Source organism: Lactuca virosa, chromosome 4 (assembly GCF_052849685.1).
Source record: "Lactuca virosa cultivar CGN04683 chromosome 4, Lactuca_virosa_CGN04683_v6, whole genome shotgun sequence".
NCBI lineage: Eukaryota > Viridiplantae > Streptophyta > Magnoliopsida > Asterales > Asteraceae > Lactuca > Lactuca virosa.
This window is the reverse complement of record NC_136429.1, coordinates 361058173-361067064: the sequence shown is the minus strand read 5'-3', so window position 1 is coordinate 361067064 and position 8892 is coordinate 361058173. Positions and strand designations below refer to the sequence as shown.

The following is an 8892-nucleotide window of genomic DNA, read 5'->3' as shown; positions in this document are numbered from 1 at the left end:
CTAATTGGTGTCATATTAATTTATCAATCATATAATTTAATAAATCAATTATTTTAATAATTGATCGCATATTAATTTATTAAGCACACATAATAAATTAATAAATAAACTGTCTATTTTCAATTAATATATCAGACATATAATATATTAACAATTCATTTTGTCACACCCCCGGCCGAGGCAGCAGAACATGTCGGGTTGTGCGACTTAGTTCATGGATCAAAAGAAAATTAAATATACATCACAAGTACAACAATAACAACACATCAGTTATATTCCACTTTAAGGTTCGAATACGTTGTTCATACAAATAATAAGAATAATAATAATAAGTTCATGAATTTGCCTTAACAGTTAGGCTGATATAACAAAAATTAGAGAAAACTGGATTGCCCGAAATCCATGACTATCTCTTCTGCTAAAAGTTGGTTCAGTGATCTCCTGAGAAAACATGTGGTTTGAAAGTCAACACAAAGATTGGTGAGAGTTACATGTTTTATGCTAACCGTAGTAATAATACTTTTACAAGTCTGAAAATTATTTATTTTTTTAGATAAAACAATGTTTGAATTTTTTTGATGAAAAGAGAAATCGAATCCATGGTTTTTAGATAAATAATCTAGTTAATGCTTATAGTGATTCCTATAACCGATCTATATGACTAGATATAACCCCATACGATGCTTCATTAGATGTCATGGATAAAGACTAAAGGTAATTGTAACCCGCTTCGATTGATCTGTCGAGGTTGTAGCTAGCAACCGCAGGTGGGGGTGTCAACCCGTATAGATCTATATATACGTATCTCGCTCTGAAGACTAACAGTTATAGACGAGAGGGTATACTAAGTACTTATACTTAGGTAATGAATAGTGTCTCACTATAAAAGCCATTAACTAAGGTATATGATATGGTTTTCTATAAAATCGAGTAAGTTTGATATATTCGTAAAAGTGTATATTACTCTCTTAAATAGATAGTAGGTTTCTCAAGTGGATGCATAGATTCCAAGATAAAAGAGTTATAACTTATACATATATATTTAACATATGTATTTGTACATGCATGATATAAGTTTGAAATATTAGAAAGTTGGTAACATTTTTCATGACATAAGCGTTATAACACACATTAGTTCCACATGGAATCATAACACTTTGGAGAAAACTAATAAGTTATATTTTCTAGTTGTATATGTTTAATCCACAACAACATGTGCGTGCCATGATAAAACTAGTTTATGAAATATTATCTTGCAAAAATACCGATGATAACTAGATATAAGTTTTTGCATGCATATTTCATAATTAATAAATGTTTTTCATGTGTATTCTCCCGTAACGTAATAAGAAAATTAAAAAGGGGTCGTAAGCAAAAACTTTTGATGCGTGAATGTGATTTGGATTCGTTGGTGTGAAACTTGTCGCGAGAAACCACAATGTGATGCTCTTTGTGTTTAAAACAAACCACCAAGACTATTTTGTCACCCAATAACCAAAATGGAAGGTTTTGTTATTAGTTAATAAGTCTGGGGTGGTTTTGTAATTTAACTAACTACAGCGGCTGTTTTGCTAAAATAATCCATAGTTGGGACTGTTTTTGTTAAACTACACCAAAGGTGGGACTGGAGTGGTATAACTCAAATCATGTTTCAAAACGGGACTAATTTTGTAACCCATTTCCAAGGGAGGGGCTAAAGTAATTATTTTAAATCCAAGTTTTAGGAGGGACTGATTTGTAAATCCAATATAACTTCAAGGTTGATTTTAAATAAAAAGAAAGGAAGTTTGAACAATGGCTACTTCTCCAGTTTTCGTTCACAGGTATAAAACATCAAAAAAAAAAAAAGAACGAGACCCTCGAAGAAAGGTCTCTCAGCTCTATTTGATTATGCACGCATGAAGTAAAAATATACCTAGGTGGTGGTCGGACTTATAGTGGCATCAATTAAGTCGCGGTGGTGTCACAAGATAGGTGGTGGGCGAAGGGATGGTCTCACGGTGGCAGTGGGGTGGCGACCTTTGTAAATGTAATTCAGAATATTAAAAGTTTGTATATAAGTCTAATTAGGAATTAGGAAGTTTTGCTTGGTCAACAAGTCTAGGAAAAGTAGAGGTCACGTTTTTTTGTTTCCTATATATAGGTGTAATTATTTACTTTTTTCTTTGATGAAGAACTTGAGCCTTAAGCATTAAAAAAGTTTTCTCCTTGCTCCATATTTTTTCCCAGCACGTTTTTTTCCCTTGCTGTCTATTGTCCTTCTTTGTTTGTTTTGCTTTCTTCCTGCTTTGTTTTGATTCATAATAGCAGATTAAAGCAAGCAAATTATCATTGTTTAAGAAGTTTAAACCAACATTTGGTATCAGAGCGAATCTGGTGCGATGTCGAACAAAGAAGGATCGGTTACTCTTCAATACCCAATGCTGTCTAAGACGAATTACGCAGCATGGTCGATAAAGATGAAGATTTATATGCAAGCTCAAGAGGTGTGGGAAGCCATAGAGCCGAAGAACCCACAAAATCCGGTGGGTGTAAAGAGAGACAAGATGGCGATGGCTGCCATCTACCAATCAATTCCTGAGGAGGTTCTATTGACGATTGCGGAGAAGCAAACGGCAAAGGAAGCTTGGGAAACACTCAAGACGATGTACTTGGGAGCAGATCGAGTCAAAACAGCCAAAGTTCAAACTCTCAAAGCTGAATTTGAGATGATGAACATGAGTGAATCAGAGACCGTGGACGATTTTTCTACAAAACTTGGAGGTATTGTGAGCAATATTCGTGCTCTTGGTGAAACCGTTCAAGAATCCTACATAGTAAAAAAGTTGTTACGAGCCGTGCCTTCCAAATTTGTTCAACTTGCATCAACAATTGAACAATTTGAAGATCTAGACGAGATGACGTTTGAAGAGGTGGTCGGAAGATTAAAAGCTCATGAGATTCGTATTGGGGTTCATAAAGAACCCGAGGAGAAGAAGCTATTGTTAACGCATGAAGAGTGGACGGAACGAGCAAAGAAGAAAAATAATGAAGATCGTTCAAAACAACGCAAAAACAATTATAACAATAATCGAGGTGGAAAAGGACGAGGACAAGGAAAAGGTGGTTACAACAACTCCAACAAAGGACGAGGTGGTGGTAATCAACAAAACAAAGGAAAGAATGAATCGTATCAACCTCGTGACAAATCAAAAGTTCAATGTTATAATTGTCAAGAGTTTGGTCATTACGCTGCTGAGTGTAAGAACCCACGTCGTGAGAGGAATCATGAAGCTAACCTAACTCAAGGACAGAATGATCATGAGCCGGCACTTCTGCTTGCAGCCCAAGTAAACGATGAAGTTTACTTGAATGAGGAAAAAGTTAATCCCAAGCTAAGATCAAGTGAACAAATTCCAACCCAATCAAAAGTGTGGTATCTCGACAATGGAGCAAGCAACCACATGACTGGCGAAAAAAGCAAATTCCGAACACTTGATCTGTCTACTAGTGATTATGTGAAATTTGGTGATGGATCTAGAGTTCGAATAGAGGGGAAGGGTTCAATCATGTTCAAATGCAAGAATGGTGAAAGTAGATTGTTGAAAGAGGTATACTATATACCAAGGTTATGTAGCAACATTATTAGTTTGGGACAATTAGCTCAACATGGAGATCGGATTGTGATGCTTGGATTATATTTATGGATTCATGATCCACAAGGAAAACTATTATTGAAGGTTCAACAATCAAGCAATCGTTTGTACAAGGCCATACTTGAAGAAGAAGTTTCAAAGTGCTTACTTGCAGAACAAGGCGAGGCATCTTGGCTATGGCACAAGCGGTTTGGACATGTTAACTTCAATGCACTAAAACACATGGCTGATACAAGTATGGTGGAAGGCTTACCCAGAATTGAAATTCCTACAAGCTTGTGTGAAGCTTGCTTAATCTCCAAGCAAGCTCGAAAATCCTATCCAAAGCACACCAAATTTAGAGCTAAAGAACGACTAGAACTCGTGCATGGAGATCTTTGTGGTCCGATCACACCACCAACACCAGCTGGAAATAGATATTTTATGTTACTTATCGATGACTATACACGAGTTATGTGGGTTTATATGTTGAAAAACAAGGATGACGCTTTAATTGCTTTTAAGAAATTTAGAGCACAAGTTGAAGTTGAAACGGGTTTAAAATTAAAAAAATTTCGAACCGACCGGGGTGGTGAATTTTTATCAACACAATTCACTACATATTGTGAAGAAACCGGGTTGAAACGCTACTATACAACACCATATTCCCCTCAACAAAACGGTGTTGTAGAAAGACGCAACCGAACAGTAGTAGAGATGGCGAGAAGCAATCTAAAAGGGATGAATGTTCCAGAAGTCCTATGGGGTGAAGCCGTAAGTCACTCAGTCTACATCCTAAATCGTATAACCACAAAAGCCTTAAAAGAGTCAACACCTTACGAGCTATGGACCGGTCGAAAGCCAAACATTGATCATATGAGAGTTTTTGGGTGTGTTGCTTATGCAAAAATAGTCGGCACACATCTAAAAAAACTAGATGATAGAAGTAAGAAGCTAGTACACTTGGGAGTTGAAAAAGGTACAAAAGGTTATCGGCTACTTGATCCGGAAACCGGAGCAATTCGAGTGGGAAGAGATGTAATTCTCGAAGAAGATGCTAAGTGGGAGTGGGGACCTACAACAAAGTTCAAAACCATGACAAATGAAACATTCACCTTTGATATCATGATTGATATTGAAGCTGAACAGGAAGAAGATATCCATCCAGATTTTAATGAAGAATATACACCACACGATAGCCCGGTTACACCTCAATCATCACTTGATAGTTCATCCGAAAGTGAAGCTCCACAAAGATATCGTAGTTTGGCCGATATTTACGAAGAAAGTGATGAACTTATGTTTTTACAAGACGAAGAAGAACCGGTAAATTTCTCAAGTGCAAGTGAAAGTGAAGAATGGATGGAAGCTATGAAAAGTGAGTTAAGTGCAATTGAGAAAAATAAAACATGGAGTTTAGTTGAGTTGCCAAAGGATAGAAGACCCATTGGCTTAAAGTGGGTGTACAAGATCAAACGAGACCCGAATGGAAAAATATTAAAATATAAAGCAAGGCTAGTCGCTAAAGGCTACGTATAAAAACAAGGCATAGATTTTGATGAAGTGTTCGCACCGGTTGCTCGTTTGGAAACCATTCGAATCATACTTGCTCTTGCTGCTTCAAATCAATGGAATGTACATCACCTTGATGTAAAATCAGCTTTCTTAAATGGCAATCTAGAAGAAGAAGTTTATGTGACACAACCGGAGGGATTCGTGAAGAAAGATAAACCAAAAATGGTGTACAAATTAGCAAAAGCTTTGTATGGTTTGCGCCAAGCTCCACGAGCTTGGAATTTTCGCTTAAACCAATGCATGAAAGAGATGGGGTTTGAAAGGTGTCCACAAGAGTATGCAGTTTACACAAAGAAAAACAAGGGGAGCATACTAATAATTGGTGTCTATGTTGATGATCTAATTGTCACCGGAAGTCACAAGGATGAGATAATCAAGTTCAAACAACAAATGAGCAAGGAGTTTGAAATGAGTGACCTTGGGATGCTAACTTACTATTTAGGCATCGAGGTTAATCAACATAAAAATGGTCTCACATTGAGACAAACGAATTATGCTAACACCATCCTAGAGAAGGCCGGGATGTTTGATTGTAATCCTTGCAGGTACCCCATGGAGTCAAAGCTACAATTGACTAAGGATGAAGAAGGTGAACTCGTGGACCCTACCTCATATCGAAGCATCATAGGAGGGCTAAGATATCTTACTCACACACGACCCGACATAGCTTATTCTGTAGGCATTGTGAGTCGTTTCATGGAGAAACCAACCAAGCAACATCAAGTAGCTGTGAAGCACATACTAAGGTATGTAAAAGGAACTGTGGACTATGGTTTATCATATACGAAAGGTGGAAAGAATTGCGTGATTGGATACACTGATAGTGATCTAGCAAGAGATGTTGAAGATAGAAAAAGTACAAGTGGAATGGCGTTTTACTTAGACAACAGTCTTGTTACTTGGAGTTCACAAAAGCAAAAGTGTGTTGCATTGTCATCATGTGAAGTAGAATTTATGGCAGCTAATAATGCAACATGTCAAGGCATTTGGATAAGTAGGTTGCTTGGTGTGTTGACCGGAAGAAAACTTGGTCCATTTGAATTGAATGTGGATAACAAGTCAGCTTTGGATTTGATGAAAAATCCAGTCTTTCATGGAAGAAGTAAACATATTGATACAAGATATCACTTCATTCGTGATCATATAGAAAGAGGCAATGTTATAGTAAAGCATGTGAATACTAATGAGCAGAAAGCTGACATCTTGACCAAGCCTATGAACAAAGTGAAGTTTGAAAGCATGAGAAAGTTGCTTGGAGTTGAAGAGATAAGAGTTTCTGAATTACAGGGGAGAATGTAAATGTAATTCAGAATATTAAAAGTTTGTATATAAGTCTAATTAGGAATTAGGAAGTTTTGCTTGGTCAACAAGTCTAGGAAAAGTAGAGGTCACGTTTTTTTGTTTCCTATATATAGGTGTAATTATTTACTTTTTTCTTTGATGAAGAACTTGAGCCTTAAGCATTAAAAAAGTTTTCTCCTTGCTCCATATTTTTTCCCAGCACGTTTTTTTCCCTTGCTGTCTATTGTCCTTCTTTGTTTGTTTTGCTTTCTTCCTGCTTTGTTTTGATTCATAATAGCAGATTAAAGCAAGCAAATTATCATTGTTTAAGAAGTTTAAACCAACAACCTTGCTGTCTCGTGACACTCTTCTGTTTTGCCGGCAGTAAATTGATAGGAAAGGGAGGGGCTGGTGGTGATTGGAAACAACAACAACCTAGTAGTAGTGGGTTATCGGTATGGTGGCAGTGGGGTGGCAATGACAACTCCACTACCTTCGTTCCTTCTTCTATTTGCGAGAACGAGAGATATGGAAGGGAGGAGCCGGAGGTGGCAGCTCTCTTGACAGAAAAATAGGTGGAGAACGGTGGTAGAGCTTGACCAAAACAATGGCTAAAGGGTGGTGGGGCTGCAGTGGTTTTATGGTGGAAGACGGTGCCACCTGTGTTGGTTTCTACCAAGAGAAAGAGAGATGGACAGAGAGAGAAAGAGACATGAGAGAGATGGGGAGAGAGAGGCGTGAGAGATGGCTGATAAATGGGGTCCCAGAGGACCAATTTTTAAGGTAGTAAAGTGCAAGGTTACACTTATGACAATAAGATGTCACAAAAATGGCTTTCTATTTGCGTGTTCAATTCCCGATATCTAAATATTTTTTTGAAGGCGGCAGATGATAGATTTTAATTCAAGGATTCCAAAAACTCAAGCATATTAATTTTTTGAGTTGTAGAACTCTAGGAAATTGCATTTAAAGATTTGTGTTTAACTGGCCTTAAACGTTCGATTTTTCGATTTTTACTAAAAATATTTTGAGTATGAAATCAAATATTAGACCGTCGTCTGAGTCCAAAAATGCTCTCGGAGTTTCCATCTAAGGTGTGAAAATGCCTTAAGGGATTAAAATGGTTTATGCAGTTTAGGTAAAATCAATGTTATACCGGTTTGGTTTTTATGATAGTCAGATCTTTTGCATACGAATTCCGTTTTGAACGTTCTTTATATTTTTTGACTCATGTGAACATAAACTATGAGACTAGAGTGTTTGCTTCACTCACAAATCCTTAATACGAAATTTTAGTTTTTTTCAGATGTATTAACTAGGGTTACAGTTTGTTTTGTGATTTGTTTGAGATTTCCCACAACGGGAAGTAAGATACTATTTCATATTTTATTGTAATTGTAATGACACTATATATTTGTTAAAACATGTATTCAAACTGAACAGATGAAGTTACAAAGAGGTTCACGATAAACTGAATGTTTACATGTTTAGACCGAAATTTGGGGATGTCACATTACCTCCCGGCTAAAGGAATTTCATCCCGAAATTATTTTTTTCTACTACTATTTTGTTCCACTAATAGAGAGTTCACCATTGAAAAGTTGTGGGTACTTTTGCTTCATCTGATCTTTGTGTTCCCAAGTAAACTTCCGCCCTCTACGAGAGTTCCACCAGACTTTTACTAGAGGTATGCAATTTGTTTGAGGCGTTTGATTTATCGATCTATGATCTCCACCGGTTTTTCCGTGAAGTGAAGTTTAGTGTTGACCTGGATCTCATCGAGGGGAATTAAAAGGTTCTCATCAGAGATACACTTCTTAAGGTTACACATGTGGAAGGTAGCGTGAACTTTGCTTAGTTCTTGAGGTAGCTTGAGTTTGTATGCCATCGGACCAACCCTTGATAGGATTTCAAAAGGTCTGATGTATTGAGGATTAAGTTTACCTCGTTTCCCAAATCTAATGACACCCTTCCATGGTGCGACCTGCAGTAGGACACGATCTCCTACTTCGAACTCTAGGGGTTTATGTCTTATGTCAACATAACTCTTCTAGCGACTACATGCAGCCTTTAACCATTCCTTGATTTGAACAATCTTTTCCGTGGATTCCTGAATGATTTTGGGGTCGGTGCGTAAAGTATCTCCCACATGCTTTCTAGCCAGTTGCATATCTCCAACTTCTGCCTAGCATAGCGGAGAACGACATTTGCGTCCGTACAAGACCTCAAATAGGGGAACCTATATGCTGGTGTGATAATTATTGTTACATGAAAACTCGACTGCCGGTAAATGAATATTCCATGCATTACCAAAGTCTATCATACAGGCGCGGAGCATATCTTCCAGCGTTTGTATCGTCCTTTCACTCTATCCATCCGTTTGAGGATGATACGCGGTACTCATGTCCAGTTTGGTTCCTAG

General features: G+C 37.4%; 1 long non-coding RNA gene across 1 annotated transcript; it reads right to left on the bottom strand.

Annotated features, from left to right (window-relative positions):
- Positions 1–286: 286 nt before the first annotated feature.
- On the bottom strand, positions 287–7095 carry LOC145168981 (uncharacterized). Its single transcript, XR_013742216.1, has 3 exons — positions 6819–7095; positions 1916–2019; positions 287–441 (listed from the first exon to the last, which is right to left on the bottom strand). It is a non-coding gene; the product is annotated as an uncharacterized LOC145168981 (long non-coding RNA).
- Between the last annotated feature and the right edge of the window lie 1797 nt (positions 7096–8892).